General features: G+C 39.8%; 2 long non-coding RNA genes across 2 annotated transcripts; one reads left to right on the top strand and one right to left on the bottom strand.

Annotated features, from left to right (window-relative positions):
* Positions 1–737: 737 nt before the first annotated feature.
* Positions 738–1,951, bottom strand: LOC117507573. The gene is made up of 2 exons (XR_004559757.1): positions 1,029–1,951; positions 738–776 (listed from the first exon to the last, which is right to left on the bottom strand). It is a non-coding gene; the product is annotated as an uncharacterized LOC117507573 (long non-coding RNA).
* A 13,460-nt stretch (positions 1,952–15,411) lies between these two features.
* LOC117507565 lies at positions 15,412–16,422 on the top strand. The gene is made up of 2 exons (XR_004559749.1): positions 15,412–15,485; positions 16,300–16,422. It is a non-coding gene; the product is annotated as an uncharacterized LOC117507565 (long non-coding RNA).
* The last annotated feature ends 790 nt before the right edge of the window (positions 16,423–17,212 follow it).

Here is a 17,212-nt window from a genome sequence, read left to right as displayed (position 1 = left end):
AACCAGAGTTATCACAGCTTCATCAAAGCCAAAGTGATGAGAGCACAGAGGCTGAGCCTGTAGCCAGCAGCTCGTTTGTACACAGAACACTGACAGCAGAAGCTGATGGAGAGGACGATGAAGGACCACAACCAGCCAGCAACTCAGGTCCAAACAGTCATTTACAACCAGATACCAGTGGCAGGAGTTCAGACAGTTCTGGAACTGAGACTGATGACAGTTATGACTGGAAACAGACCAGAGAATTTAGATCACATTTTAACTGTCAAAAAAATATCAATATCGTTAGTTCAAGCAATTGCAATATTGCTGAGAAAAAGTTTGTTTATTCTAAAGCATCTGGACCCATGAACAACCCAGAGCAACACAAGGGGAGGCAAACAAGCAGAAAACCATTTAGCTGTTCTGATCAAGTGAAAAGATGGAAACAAAAGGACACTCTGACCAAAGGCATGATAATTCATGCAGGACAAAAACAATTTGGCTGTGCTGAATGTGGTCGAAGATTTGGACAAAAGAATGACCTGAAAAGACACATGGTCATTCATACAGGACAAAAACAATTTGGCTGTCCTGAATGTGGTCGAAGATTTGGACAAAAGAACGACCTGAAAAGACACATGGTCATTCATACAGGACAAAAACAATTTGGCTGTCCTGAATGTGGTCGAAGATTTGGACAAAAGAACGACCTGAAAAGACACATGGTCATTCATACAGGACAAAAACAATTTGGCTGTTCTGAATGTAGTCGAAGATTTGGACAAAAGGGCAACCTGAAAAGACACATGACAATTCATGCAGAACAAAAACGATTTGGCTGTTCTGAATGTGGTCAAAGATTTGGACTAAAGAGCTACCTGAAAAAACACATGATAATTCATTCAGGACACAAACCATTTGGCTGTTCTGAATGTGGTCAAAGATTTGGACTAAAGGGCAATCTGAAAACACACATGATAATTCATTCAGGACACAAACCATTTGGCTGTTCTGAGTGTGGAAAAAGATTTGGACAAAAGAGCTACCTGACAAAACACATGCTAATTCATTCAGGACTAAAACAGTTTGGCTGTTCTGAATGTGGTCAAAGATTTGGACAAAAGAGCAACCTGAAAAAACACATGATTATTCATACAGGACAAAAACGATTTGGCTGTCCTGAATGTGCTCGAAGATTTGGACAAAAGAATGACCTGAAAAAACACATGATAGTTCATACAGGACACAAACCATTTGGCTGTTCTGAGTGTGGTAAAAGATTTGGACAAAAGAGCTATCTGACAAAACACATGATAATTCATACAGGACAAAAACCATTTGGCTGTTCTGAGTGTGGTAAAAGATTTGGACTAAAGAGCAATCTGAAAACACACATGATAATTCATTCAGGACACAAACTATTTGGCTGTTCCGAGTGTGGAAAAAGATTTGGACTAAAGAGCAATCTGAAAACACACATGATAATTCATTCAGGACACAAACTATTTGGCTGTTCTGAGTGTGGTAAAAGATTTGGACTAAAGAGCTCCCTGAAAAAACACATGATAATTCATACAGGTTCAAAAGACCAAGGAAACACAGCGAACCAATAGGTACAAACATCATCTAAATGGCTGACAGGAATTATAGCTGATGCAATTTATAAACATCTTGACTCTGGTGGCTCCTTAGAAAATGAACAGTAAGGTTGCATGAGGAAAAGATTAAGAGCCAAAGGTCAGTTATTGATAAATAAAGCTACCATGGAGGACTGCAAAAAAAAGAACAAACCTTAACACTGCTTTGATTGATTACAAAAAGGCATTTGACAGCATGCCACACTCCTTGATAATGAGGTGCCTGGAACTCTACAACATCAATGAGGAAATAAGATCTTTCCTGAGGACACAAATGAACAAGTGGAACATCACCATCACCCTAAACCACACAGAGGGACAAATAATAATCCCAGACATACGAGTTCAATCAATCAATCAATCAATTTTTTTATATAGCGCCAAATCACAACAAACAGTTGCCCCAAGGCGCTTTATATTGTAAGGCAAGGCCATACAATAATTATGTAAAACCCCAACGGCCAAAACGACCCCCTGTGAGCAAGCACTTGGCTACAGTGGGAAGGAAAAACTCCCTTTTAACAGGAAGAAACCTCCAGCAGAACCAGGCTCAGGGAGGGGCAGTCTTCTGCTGGGACTGGTTGGGGCTGAGGGAGAGAACCAGGAAAAAGACATGCTGTGGAGGGGAGCAGAGATCGATCACTAATGATTAAATGCAGAGTGGTGCATACAGAGCAAAAAGAGAAAGAAACAGTGCATCATGGGAACCCCCCAGCAGTCTACGTCTATAGCAGCATAACTAAGGGATGGTTCAGGGACACCCGATCCAGCCCTAACTATAAGCTTTAGCAAAAAGGAAAGTTTTAAGCCTAATCTTAAAAGTAGAGAGGGTGTCTGTCTCCCTGATCTGAATTGGGAGCTGGTTCCACAGGAGAGTAGCCTGAAAGCTGAAGGGGTATGACTTAAGTGGAAGCAGAGGAAGGAACAAAAAAAAAATTGTGAGCAACTATCTGCTGTACATGGATGATTTAAACATCTTTGCCGACTCCAATCAGAGACAGATTCCATAAGTTCTCCAAAGACATTGGTATGGAATTTGGACTGGATAAATATTCTAAATGCACAATCAGAATAGGTAGGCAGGACTTAAGCAGCAGAAAACATACAGTTGCATGAGGGGAGCTACATTGAAGATTTGGTTGAGGATTCCACATACAAATACTTGGGAATTCAGGAAAATGCAGCAATAAAACATAAAAAAAATGAATAAGAAAGTAACACAAGAATACCTAAACTGCTTAAAAATGATCAAATTGGAGTTAACACCAACAAACAAGATCACAGCCATAAACCAGTTTACAGTACCAGTGGTGACATATGGGTTTGGCATGGTAGACTGGCCACAGCATGAGCTTAATAAGTTGGATACGAAAGCCAGGAAGATGCTCACTCTCCACAAAGTCACATACAGAAATCAGTGCATGGACAGAATATATCTCCCTCACAGAGAAGGCGGTCTGGGTCTCACTGAAATCAACCAGATGGAGATGGAAGTAAAGGAAAACATCTGGGAGCATCAGCCAGCACCAGTCTCATCCAACAGAAAAGTAACTGTATTCTACCTGATAAGTCACCTGGAACAAGCATGAGAAAACAACCAAAATCATCAATGTGACACTCCCCAATAACTATGGCATGAATCAAGCTGAAAGGGGAAAGATCACAAAATACCAAGACGTCAACAATGACCTACGAACAACATGGTCATTGAAAGACATCGATATCATACCAGTGGTGGTGGGGGCAACAGGCCTTATGAAGATGAACCTGAAGAAATACTTTGAGGCAATCCTGGCCACCCAAGAGAGCCCTTGGATCCACTGCCAATAATGTTTAGGGTGGAACTATCGACCCCAGGTCTGGGGCCCGTTGCATTCTATTAAAATGAAATCCAACAGAAATAAAACAGGTGGCTCAGTGTGACTGAAGATTTAGACTAAAAGGTTGTGTGAAGGTGTGATGTGTTTGGATGTTCATGGTGTTTAACCTGTCAGCAAGGTGTTGCAGTAGTCGATGTGTGAGATGGTGTCTGTCAGGAGTCCTGATGCATGCTGGGATACTTTCTGATTCTATGTTTGATGTAATGTCTTATTGCTGACATTGTAAAATTTGGGTGAAATATAGACTTTTTAGGTTAATATGTCATGGACATGAACGCGCAAAGCTCTTCAGCATCTCACCATGTCATTTAGGTCCTTCAGACTTTTTTTTTTTTTTTTTGATTAAATGCTTCGGTGGAGCATGGGCATGACAAACCTTTCATCTTCTGATGACCCCCGTCTTTTTAAACATTTTTTTTTTTGTTTTTGCCTTTCATCTTCTGGGGGAGCCCCCCGGATCCCCAGTCTTTAACTTTTTTTTCTTCTTTTTTGCCTTTCAGCTGCGGGGGGGTGCTCCTCCATTTTTAAGCCCCTCGCCTTTTTAAGCATTTTTCTTTTTTTTCTGCAATATGGCCAAATTATCATATGGCAATATTGTCATATCATTATGATATATGCGATATGACTGATTTCACACAAAGTGCAGCAACAGTGAAAATTAAACATTCTTAAACAAAACTGTAATAATACCACACTCATTTTGCACTCATCATAAGCTTGGGATACAGTGCCTTCCAAAAGTATTGGAACACTTGGTATTTCACACATATTATGTTAGCAAGATTAAAAAGAAAATAAGATTATAAAATCAAACCTTCACTGTGCCTTCTGATTGAATCATGTGATGACCGGTCCAAGATGACGGCCTCTTTTCTTGCGCCCAGTGTTGTATAAAGTACCCGAATATCACACTTAAGTAAAAGTACAGATACCCATTAAAAAAATGACTTCAGCAGAAGTTCAAGTCACTGATTGACATGGTACTCAAGTAAAAGTCTTAAAGTATCTAGTATTTATTGTACTTCAATTTCAATTCATTTTCATTTACGAGGTCTGTCAATAAAGTAACAGTACTTTTTATTTTTTTCAAAAACTATATGGATTTCATTCATATGTTTTTACGTCAGACATGCTTGAACCCTCGTGCACATGCGTGAGTTTTTTGACGCCTGTCGGTGACATCATTCGCCTGTGAGCACGCCTTGGGAAGGAGTGGTCCCGCCCCCTCGTCGGATTTTCATTGTCTGGAAATGGCGGAATGAAAAGGACTTTCCATGACAAAATCTCTTGTTAAAAGTGAAATCTGCCGGAAAATGGCTGATGTCCAGCTCTTGTGATAACCAGAGAAAGAGCACACGACGGTCTTGTATCCACAGAGCCATCCGTTTATAAATGGTCCGGTGGCTTGTGCCGCGTCGTCGGAGTGCGGTGTGCCGAGCGTCCTTAAAGGGGTCCTTAAAGCTGTAGTAACAGTCCTTATTCTCTGTGAAGCCCGTAAAATTTTCACCGAAAGCCAGACAAATTTTTCGAATGGTTTCCAGGTGCCAGTCTCTAACACAGGGGTAGGCAACCTGTTCCAGAAAGAGCCATGAGGGTGCAGGTTTTCTTTGCAGCCACTGACTCCACCAGGTGATTTCACTGATTAACTGATTCCATCTGCTCAAAATGATATTAATCAGTAAAATCACCTGGTGGAGTCAGCGGCTGCAAAGAAAACCTGCACCCTCATGGCTCTTTCTGGAACAGGTTGCCTACCCCTGCTCTAACAGCTTCTGAAAAAAATCTGATGGAAAAAAAAAAAGTCCTTTTCATTCCGCCATTTCCAGACAATGAAAATCTGATGAGGGGGCGGGACCACTCCTTCCCAAGGCATGCTCACAGGTGAATGACCTCACCGACAGGCGTGGAAAAACTCACGCATGTGCACTAGGGTTCAAGCATGTCTGACATAAAAACATGAATGAAATCCATATAGTTTTTGAAAAAAATAAAAAGGACCGTTACTTTATTGACAGACCTCGTATATAGCGCCAAATCACAACAGAGTTGTCTCAAAGTGCTTCACACAGGTAAGGTCTAACCTTACCAACCCCCAGAGCAACAGTGGTAAGGAAAAACTCCCTCTGAGAAAGAAACCTCAAGCAGAACAGACTCAAAGGGGTGACCCTCTGCTTGGGCCATGCTACAAACATAAATTACAGAACAATTCACGGACGAATATACAAGAAATGTTATTGGCACACAGGACAGGAGGATCACCAACACGAATACAACTCCCATCTCTGGATGGAGCTGCACCTTAAACAGAGAAAAAACAGAATCAGGCATCAGAAAGACAAAAATACTGTATAATTTGCCAGCATTAAACAACAAGAAAAACAGAAATACTAAGGTGATCACTGGCCACTAGCCCTAAACTTCAATAAAGACTCAGAATTTAGGTAAAGTTGAGGCCGCAGCCCACTCCAATTACTAATAAATGAATTAAAAGAGTAAAAAGCGTAAAACAAAACTGTACCAGTATGCTAGCCATATGAAAGGGAAAATAAGTGCGTCTTAAGTCTGGACTTGAAAATCTCCACAGAATCTGACTGTTTGATTGACGCAGGGACATTCCACAGAACAGGGGCACGATAAGAGAAAGCTCTGTGACCCGCAGACTTCTTATTCACCCTAGGGACACAAAGTAGTCCTGCACCCTGAGAACGTAAAGCCCAGGCCGGTACGTAAGGTTTAATTAGATCAGCTAGGTAGGGAGGTGCCAGTCCACGAATAATTTTATAGGTTAGTAGCAGAACCTTAAAATCTGATCTCACTGGGACAGGAAGCCAGTGAAGGGATGCCAAACTGGGTGTAATGTGGTCGCACTTTCTGCTTTGTGTCAAAAGTCTAGCTGCAGCATTTTGAACCAATTGGAGACCCCTAATGCTAGACTGCGGTAAACCAGAAAATAGAACATTGCAGTAGTCCAATCTAGAAGAGATAAATGCATGGATCAGGGTCTCAGCATCAGCCATAAACAGGATGGGACGAATCTTCGCTATATTTCGCAGGTGGAGGAAGCAGTCCTAGTAATATTTCTAATGTGGAGGCCAAAGGACAACGAAGGATCAAAAATTACCCCAAGGTTCCTCACTTTGTCAGTGTGATGTATGACACACGAGCCTAGGCTGAGTGTTAACTGGTCAAATTGATGCCGATGTCTCACTGGACCAAGAACCATCATTTCAGTCTTTTCAGAGTTTAAAAGTAGGACGTTTCTAGACATCCAACTTCTCACTGCTGCAAGGCAATCTTCTAAGGATTTTATGTGAACGAGATTACCAGTAGTTATCGGCATGTATAACTGAGTATCATCTGTATAGCAGTGAAAGGAAATCCCAAAACGCTGCAATATGTGCCAAAGGGGTGCTATATAAAGGGAGAAAAGCAGGGGGCCTAAGACAGACCCCTGTGGAACCCCAAATTTCATGTCACTAAGGTTAGAGGTAGTGTTACTGTACAAAACACAGTGAGAACGACTGGTCAAGTATAACGTCAGCCATGCAAGGGCACTCCCAGTAATCCCAAAATGATTTTCCAGCCTATCAAGTAGAATACAACCCCTACGGAATCACCGGCCTCTGAGGATGTTCATTCAGTTGTTTAATTTAGTAGAAAAAAAGCAGATCACAGACATGACACAAAACTAAAGTCATTTCAAATGGCAACTTTCTGGCTTTAAGAAACACTATAAGAAATCAGGAAAAAAAAATTGTGGCAGTCAGTAACGGTTACTTTTTTAGACCAAGCAGAGGAAAAAAAATATGGAATCACTCAATTCTGAGGAAAAAATTATGGAATCATGAAAAACAGAACGCTCCAACACATCACTAGTATTCTGTTGCACCACCTCTGGCTTTTATAACAGCTTGCAGTCTCTGAGGCATGGACTTAATGAGTGACAAACAGTACTCTTCATCAATCTGGCTCCAACTTTCTCTGATTGCTGTTGCCAGATCAGCTTTGCAGGTTGGAGTCTTGTCATGGACCATTTTCTTCAACTTCCACCAAAGATTTTCAATTGGATTAAGATCCAGACTATTTGCAGGCCATGACATTGACCCTATGTGTCTTTTTGCAAGGAATGTTTTCACAGTTTTTGCTCTATGGCAAGATGCATTATCATCTTGAAAAATGATTTCATCATCCCCAAACATCCTTTCAATTGATGGGATAAGAAAAGTGTCCAAAATATCAACGTAAACTTGTGTATTTATTGATGATGTAATGACAGGCATCTCCCCAGTGCCTTTACCTGACATGCAGCCCCATATCATCAATGACTGTGGAAATTTACATGTTCTCTTCAGGCAGTCATCTTTATAAATCTCACTGGAACGGCACCAAACAAAAGTTCCAGCATCATCACCTTGCCCAGTGCACATTTGAGATTCATCACTGAATTATGACTTTCATCCAGTCATCCACAGTCCACGATTGCTTTTCCTTAGCCCATTGTAACCTTGTTTTTTTCTGTTTCGGTGTTAATGGTGGCTTTCGTTTAGCTTTTCTGTATGTAAATCCCATTTCCTTTAGGCAGTTTATTACAGTTCGGTCACAGACGTTGACTCCAGTTTCCTCCTATTCGTTCCTCACTTGTTTTGTTGTGCATTTTCGATTTTTGAGACATATTGCTTTAAGTTTTCTGTCTTCCTTGGTCTACCAGTATGTTTGCCTTTAACAACCTTCCCATGTTGTTTGTATTTGGTCCAGAGTTTAGACACAGCTGACTGTGAACAACCAACATCTTTTGCAACATTGCGTGATGATTTACCCTCTTTTAAGAGTTTGATAATCCTCTCCTTTGTTTCAGTTGACATCTCTCGTGTTGGAGCCATGATTCATGTCAGTCCACTTGGTGCAACAGCTCTCCAAGGTGTGATCACTTCTTTTGAGATGCAGACTAACGAGCAGATCTGATTTGATGCAGGTGTTAGTTTTGGGAATGAAAATTTACAGGGTGATTCCATAATTTATTCCTTAGAATTGAGTGAGTCCATATTTTTTTCCTCTGCTTGGTCTAAAAAAGTAACCGTTACTGACTGCCACAATTATTTTTCCTGATTTCTTATAGTGTTTCTTAAAGCCAGAAAGTTGCCATTTGAAATTACTAGTTTTGTGTCATGTCTGTGATCTGCTTTTTTTCTACAAAATTAAACAACTGAATGAACATCCTCCAAGGCCGGTGATTCCATAATTATTGCCAGGGGTTGTATGATGATCCACTGCATCAAATGAGATCTGAGCACTGAGATCTAACAGCAACAGAACCGTAGTGGTGTCCGAATCCATTGTAAGCAGAAGATCATTCACCACTTTAGTGAGAGCCGTCTCTGTGGAATGATATTTTCTAAAAGCAGACTGCAGTGGCTCAAAGAGATTATTCTCAGTAAGATAGTCTACGAGCTGCCGTGACACCACTTTTTCCAGAATTTTAGAGAAAAATGACACGTTTGATTATTTAGCTGAAAAAGTCTGGGTGGAGTAGCCTTCTACTTAAAGAGTGAAGCCACGTTATGTGTGGTGCAAACATTTGCCAGAAATGGATCACTTTTGCCGGTTCTGGATCACAACACTGTGTCACTTTGGGGTCATTCCTGGCATCTGGCTGGAGCCCTTCTAATGCAGAATGATACACACTGTGCCAGAGAATGTGTTTTGGACACTAAATGATATAAATTATACTTATTAAATGAGAATTTGCTTAGATTTGAAAGGCGCCGTTATACGTTTTTACGAGCAAAAAATTGTGTGGAGGTGAGATTTCTCCCGAATTAAAAAGTAAAAGCCCACACATTCATGCCCATTTGTGATGTTGAGATGACCCCCAAAGTCCACATGGCTCACAAGTCCTGACACGAGGCTGCTGCTTCAGTGATCCACAATTGGCAAATTTTTGCATCGGAGATAAATGCGTGCAGCAATTAAACAGCAAGACATAACACACTGACATTTGCTACGTTAAGTAAGTATTTTCCCACTCTAGAACCAATGACACTGACTGGCTAACTCACCTTTGCTATGTCTTAGAGATCGTTACTTTCAAACTTACAGGAATGAGTGAGTCATAAAACGCGCACACCACATACACCAGGATGTTTTGATTCCTATGCTGATCACAAGGATGGCTGGATCCGGTCGAGCTTGTGGTCATTTGTAGACAAAACATTAGTCTTTCCATTGGTACCAAGTATTAGTTTATTCGTGCTGATTACAAGAAACAGTGACGCAAATACTACAGCAGTGATCCGGAACTGGGCAAGTGACTATTAGTCAAAATCCTGAAAATTGTGCACATCACACAAAAACACTTCAGAAACAACGTTTCAAAACCTAAACGAGAGTAGGCTACTCACTAGGTGTTCACAGGAAACAGTTATTTATTTCTATATGTATTTATTTATTTTCATTGTTACATGGTTTTATCTTTTCTGTTGTTTTGTTTCATTAGGTTCTTTTTGCGTCTCTCTAATTTGTATATTGTAACATTATTAGTCTATTGATTATTATTGTCTATTATGTAGACTATTATTGTTGTTGCTATAATATACGAATAAAAATAAATTAAAAAAATTACAATTTGACTCTTACAACGAATGCTGAACCATTAATTACACAGAAAACAAATCAACACAAACGTGCTGATGTGAACAGCTTAATGCTAACTTTAACATTGAAAATGCCATAGACATGCTAACACATTAGCATCGGTCCCGTTTTTAAGTTATAAAATACATCTATCAACTGTTTCAGAAGACCATAACAGGTCGGTTTAACATAAAAATATTAAATATTACTCACAGACATATGCTCTTCTGGGGCGGGGAAAATTGGGATAAAGTGAAATAAAACAATCAATCCACAAATTGTAGATTGAAGCACTGCTTCGACCTGCGAATCACTGCTTCGATTGGTTCAAGGTTCAAAGCAAAGCCGCACTGCAGAAAAGTTGATTACAGACCCGCTGCAGGTCTGTAATCAATGTAGAGAAATGATCATTTTCCTGACACAAGCCCCCCAAGTGCGCAACTGCAAAAAAGCCTATCGGACATGCCTCATGACAAATCGGCCTGACTTTGTTGCAGTCACTAGTAATCAGTGGTGTCTCGGTGAAAACACGACTTTTTTCGTGTGTGTGTGTGTGTTTGTGTTTTTTTCTTTTTTTTTTTTGTAACGAGTAATGGCATGGCGCATAGAAAATGTATCGGAGTAGAAGTATGCAATTACGGTCGGAAGTGTAGTGAAGTAAAAGTGAAAGTAAGCTGAATTTAAAAAAGTAAAGTGCAAAGTCTCCCAAAGCGTACTTAAGTACAGTAGTGAAGTATTTTTACTTTGTTACTATACAACACTGCTCTTCCCCCTCCTTGAAACAATTACAGTCTGTAACAAAACCATGTCTTTCCCAACATCTGACTGTGCTTTTTCAACAAATGATAAATACAATCTTCACAAACCCATATACTTGGAGGCGGATGCCTGCTGCCTTCATGCATGTGTGAACGTCTGTCTGCCTCTTTTGACTAGAGGTGGGCGGATCGATCCTAATATCGATACCAACGCTGGTATTGATATTGAATAATCCTTGTGTAAAAATATCGATACTCAAGCATTTTTTTCTCTCCCGCATGCACTGACTGCTGTGCATGCAGATTCATCAAAGTCTACTCTCTGTCTGTAAGAGCAGCACTGCGCTGTGTCACACAACACAGAGCAGCGCACCCTTATATTGTGGTTTGTCAGCCCTCTACCTCAGGAGATTTTGTTTTAAGTTGTGTTGAGTGATATTTTTTAAACAGAAATGTTGATTGTGATAATAAAGTATTTTGTTGTCACGTACAATGTTTAGCGAAATTCTATCCTAGGTCTTTTGGATCCTTTGGATCTATGAAGCTTAAATATGAAAAAGTATTGGTATCGATATCGGCGATACTGGGCCTGTATTTATTTGGTATTGGATCAATACCAAAATTCCCGGTATCGCCCACCTCTACTTTTGACACCTCTGGCTGGTGCAAAAAAAAAACAAAAAAGAGTCTTGCTCTTTTTCATTGGTGGAAATGCATGACAACAACAATGAAAACCATCGACCCCACGTGGGTGCAGATGTCAATCAGAGAAGGGGGTGGGGGTGGAGGGGGCCTCCAAAGGCCCAGTGCTGCCTCTGGTGGACAAGAGGAGAAAGTGTCATGTCGTTTGTTGGACTGGAATTTTTTTTTCTGAGTGGTACAAATATAATTTGTGTGGCATCTGATGGTTTTATAAATAGCTGTACAAAAAAAAAAAAAAAAAAAAAAAACGCCTGAAGCATTTCTTGCATTTAATGCAAATTGTTGCATATAACTGTTTATATACAAAATTCTACATATGTTTTTTTTTGGAATTTACAATTTATATTTGCATTCTAAGATATAAAAGTGGTTTGTTACACGTTTGTGATTTTCACAGTGAAAAAAATAACCTTTTTCCTATTGGGATTTTGTTTTTTTGTGTGAAATTTGGTTTACTGTTTTGATACTGTAAGTCAGAAAAAAATGACATCAAACAAGGCAAAGTAAATGGATTTTTAAGGTAAATTGTGAAGATAAAACCCAAAGTAGTCAGAAACACCCAATTATACCCTGGACTCCAGAGGGTGAAGAATAAAGTAATGTTGCCATAAAACCAGGAGCTTCATACACCAAATACTTTAAAGTATGTGGTGTGTTATTTTAAAATGAGTATAAATTAAAAGATACATCTAGACTGGAAATCTGACTCGGATAGACTTCACATGACCTCACTATTCATAGCGGAACTGCACGGCACCATGACGGACCCCTGCGCTGTTATTATAAGGTAGACAGGAAGACAGTTAAGATAAACTGGATTTGGATAAGATTTTAGATCTACACTATAGCTTTATGTTGTTTTCTTTGCACATTCAAAAATGCTCATTGTTAACAAATACAAGTACAAAGTATTCACTGACCACAGTACCATTTCCATTTACAGTACACAGAGGGCCTGAGCTTGTACCACATCGACCTTTTGAAGATGAGAGTTTGTGGCTGAGCTGTATACAATAAAATAATCAAAGGCGGATCTTACTATGGCAGTATAGATTTGCTTCAGAGACTTCATGCTCGCTCCCCAGCAACTTTCTGTCAAACACCTCATTATATTAGCTGCCTTTTTACATATTCTCTCTGGACACAGTTTCCAAAGGTCAATTTACAATCCATCCAGACACCCAAAAACTGTTTTCTGTTGCTTGTTCCAGATGACAATATCAGGTTTTTTTTGCACCTCCTTCGATATGTCTTCCTGCTGGGATCTCTTTGTCATAGAAGACAGTTACTTTTTGGTTGGACGAGACTGGTGCTGGCTCATACTACCAGATGTTTTCCTTGACTTCCACCTCCAGTTCCTTGCATACTTTCCAGTGGTGATATTGACAGATCTTGTTGTGTCTGGATGTACCTGTATAATGTCCGTCTGCCATAAGGATCTGGCATGCTGATGTTAGATGGTTTACACTCTCAACAGCTGTATGACAGAATTTATCATTTTGTGAGATTCCTGCCTTTTTTTGAAGCCATTTGTTAGAAGTCCCTGATCTTGTGCTCCAATCAGAATTCTTTCTCCATCAAAACCAAGTTCTCCATTTTTCAGCCACTGCATTGGTCCAACTTTGTCAATGTATTCCTTTTTGAGTTCTTCTTGGTATCATCCAGTCCTTTTGTGCTGTTTCCATCTGTCCACTCGATGTTTCCCTTCTCTTTTGCTGTATTGTTCTCTGGTCTGTCTTGCAAGTTTTGCTGTAGGCGTCAGACTGTTGCTTTCTCACTCTTGTAGCAGTTCTCTGCCAAAGTTTTTTGCCAGTTTGGTGACTGAGGTCTGTTTGGATGAGGTCTTCTCGTGATCTTGTGCAACCTTTTTCATGACTTCTTCTTCAGAGGCCCTTAAGGACCAATACTTATTATCGATGCTCTGTAGGCCTGGTTGAGTTCAGTGAGACCGCCTTCTCTGTGAGGGAGATATATTCTGTCCATGCACTGATTTCTGTACATGACTTTTTGGAGGGTGAGCATCTTGGTTTTCATGTCCAGCTTATTAAGCTCACGCTGTGGTCAGTCTGCTATGCCAAATCCATAAGTCACCACTGGTATTGCAAACTGGTTAATGGCTGTGATCTTGTTTGATGGTGTTAACTCCAATTTGCTCATTTTTAAGCAGTTTAGGTATTCTTGCATTACTTAAATCTGTTCATATTTTTAATTAATTTTAAATGTAAATATTAGCATTTTAACTCAATAGCTTCTAGGTCATGTAATCAATTGACTCAATCAGTGTGGAATCATCGTACTGCACTGGCTGCATGAGATACACCTCTTGTTTTTGCATTTTAAATCTTTAAATATTTTAAATTAATTTCAAATGCAAATATGAGCCTTTTAGCTCAATAACTTCCAGGTCATGTGATCAATTGACTCAAAATCAGTGTGAAATCATTGCGATTTTTCACAAATGGCCATTTTTTAAATTATTTTATTAAAAAAAAAAAAAACAGACAAAATTGTGCACAAACGTCCATTTTTTATTATGTTGTTATTGAAATTGACATCAAAAGCCTGCAGTCGAAAATATTCAGTAGTGGTTCTACACTGAATTACTCCCTGGGTGACACTCCGCCTGAGTGCTCCCCCCCCCCCCCCCCCACCACCACCACCACCACCTAAAAAAAAACAAACAATATGTTGCACAAACGGCCATTTTTTTTAATTATTTTATTAATAATATTTTAGAAGTGCCCCTGAAATTGCAGTTGAAATTGACATCAAAAGCCTGCAGGCTGCAATATGATTTTGTTTACACAAACATATAGGCCACTTTCTTTTTTTATTATGATCTACTCCAGCAGGTGGTGGTACTGTACACATAAACTGATTTGTCAACCGTCATAATGATCGAGCGAAGAAGAATTCTTTTCTGACCTGCCTGCCAAGCAGGCTCTGAGGCAGGATTGTATCAGTGTGTTTACATCATTTCGATTCTTGGAATACTGTAGCGTGGTGGCTCGCAAGGTGTTGAGTCAGTGGCAGCGAGAGTGGGACTTTGAGAAGAGAGGGAGGCATTACCATCAGAGCAGAAGGATGTTAAAGGTAAGACACCAGTTGGGGGAAAAGCAGGTCAAAGCAAGTGATTTTTTTTTTTTCAAGATTAAGGCTGGGACATTGTGGCCTGGATCCTGATCTGTGTTTTATTGGAAAAAGGACTAATGCACTCTGTACGTGTGGAAAAGAAGAAACTGTAAATGTCTTGATGGAGTGTGTCACCTATAAAGTGGAGTGAGGGCACCTCTATTAAAGAATCACTGAGTTAAGCATTGAAAAAATCTCTCTGAAGACTCTTCTTAGCCCAGATAGACACAGAGATGAAGTTGTGGCCGCTGTTGTATCTTTTATTTATTGCACAAATCTCCATCAAAAGATTTGAGTAAATCAGCGTAGTACTGTCAGCAACCTGTGAGATGCAGCAATACGCCTGAAGGCGTCTAGTCTGCCGGAAACATGAAAGAAGAAGAAGAACTGTTTCCTGTTGTCGTCCGAGGCTAGTTAGCTGGAGACGCTGGAAAGTCTTCTCTGAACAGATTAAACTCATTGAACTCTACATTACAGTGATCAAATGTGATCCTCGAATATGTTTTTTTTGAAGAGCTCCAGAAGCACAGAGGTCGATAATAAACCGGAAGAAGAAGAAAAGGCGAAGTTGGTGCGAAAAGGTGGAACAGCTGAGAAGGTTGTTGAAACAGCGGCTAACTGCTGCTAATGTCGAGATATTTGAGTTGGTAGAAACAAACAGATCGCAGAGCAGCAAGAAGAAACGAGTGGATTTAAAGAAGAGAAGAAACTAGTCAACGTGCTGGATGCTGTTTTCAAGCCTGAAGTTCGCTGATCCAGAGCAGGTTTGTCCACTAAACTTTATTTCAGACCAACTCCACCACATCCAAATGATAGCTGTTAGTTTGTGTTGGAGGTCTTAATTTATAGACTGAACACCAAATATCAGTAAAAATAAATAAGACAAACTGTGCTTTATGATGACAAATGAAGGACACTTCAGTTTGTTGATGGACTGATGAAGCTGATCAGTCGATACTATTGATTAATTTATAGACACAAAAATGGAACTATGCACACAATTCATAAAATATGAAGCTCATGTATCAACATCATGACTACAAACTGCTGAGCTCTGAGCACAACACCATGGTTTCACTCAAAGATTGTAAATCACAGTGATGCAGACCTCTGAACATAAAAAGCATCATTTATCAAGGTTTGTTCACTTTGTTGTAGAAATACTGAGCTTCAAAACGCAGCATCCTGTTAACCAGTTAGAATCAGACAATTTATTCTGAAGGAAACTGCTGATGTTCCAACTGCACAGATAAACAAAGATACAAGTCGACATGAAGAGCAGGAGACTGCAGAAGAAAAATAACCATTGTAAGTTCTTTCAGCTTATGGACATTAATATCTATCAATCAATCAGCTGGTTGCAGCAGGTATGTAAGGAAAACGTGCATGTCAGGTGATCTCTGGGATCAGGGTTGGTGTCTCCTGCTTTAGGATGTCTGTCTCAGCAAAGGAACATTTCAGTGTTGTATCACACTTGTGATTGGTCAGCCTGGGCAGCAGCACATGATTAAATCGGCCTGTTTTTAGTCTTTCCTCCAGTTGGTTGTTGACTCTGTTTTTCTTGTGTGTGTTTTAAAGTCTTTCTACAAACATGTCTGAAGTCCAGCAGCTGAGGGAAATGTTGAAACTCCAGCTAACGCCTGCTGATGAAGGAAGGATCGCAGACCAGGAATAAGAATTGTGTCATTTAAAAGAAGAGAACAAAAGAGATAAAGGGCTGGATGCTGTTTTTAATCCTCCAAATATCTTCTTCTCTTGTTTGTGTTACTGATACTTTATAACATGTTGCTGTAATGGTCAAATGTTTTTCTCATTGGGTATTCCTCCATTTCATAGGTAACTTGGTACATTAATAACCGGCTTTGCTACCAGGTGTGACATGTTGACCTGAATAGTGTAAATGTGGAAGTGTGCAGAAATATGGGTTTGAAAAAAGAGAGATGGGGAGAAAGAGAGGCTGTGATGGAAGTCTGGTTCCCGAAACAGTGTTTTACAGACTTATCTTTGGTTTTGTGATAGTTGTCAGTTTAGCCTGTTAGCATGAGTGGTGCAAGCAACAGTCTTCAGGCTGGGAAGCATCACCGGTTTAGAACTGATTCACATAACTATAGTTACACCCATCCCGTCAAGGTGGGACGTAGCACAGGTAAACTAATGCCTCTGTGTTATTATCTTGCAAATAAGAGTTTATAACATGAAACTCTACTTTCATCAAATGCTTAGACACGGTCCTTTTCATAAATCTTTGCATAAATCAGTACACTATCTGTAATCTGGAAATACCGCATTTTATTATATAGCTATAACTGTACGCTTGCTCTGATTGGCTGATTTCTGCTCTGACATTTTCCCATATCAGACCATTACTGTGACAGTCTGTCCGGATCATGTATCAGATTTGATTTTTTTATTTGTCACATCTTAGTTTAAGATGTGTTAAGCCATAAAGTTTTGTAAATTTGGGGCTGGGGTTATTTTGAGTGACAGCTTC

Source organism: Thalassophryne amazonica, chromosome 3, assembly GCF_902500255.1.
Source record: "Thalassophryne amazonica chromosome 3, fThaAma1.1, whole genome shotgun sequence".
NCBI lineage: Eukaryota > Metazoa > Chordata > Actinopteri > Batrachoidiformes > Batrachoididae > Thalassophryne > Thalassophryne amazonica.
Note: the sequence above shows the minus strand (reverse complement) of the source record. Positions and strands in the feature narration are given on the sequence as shown.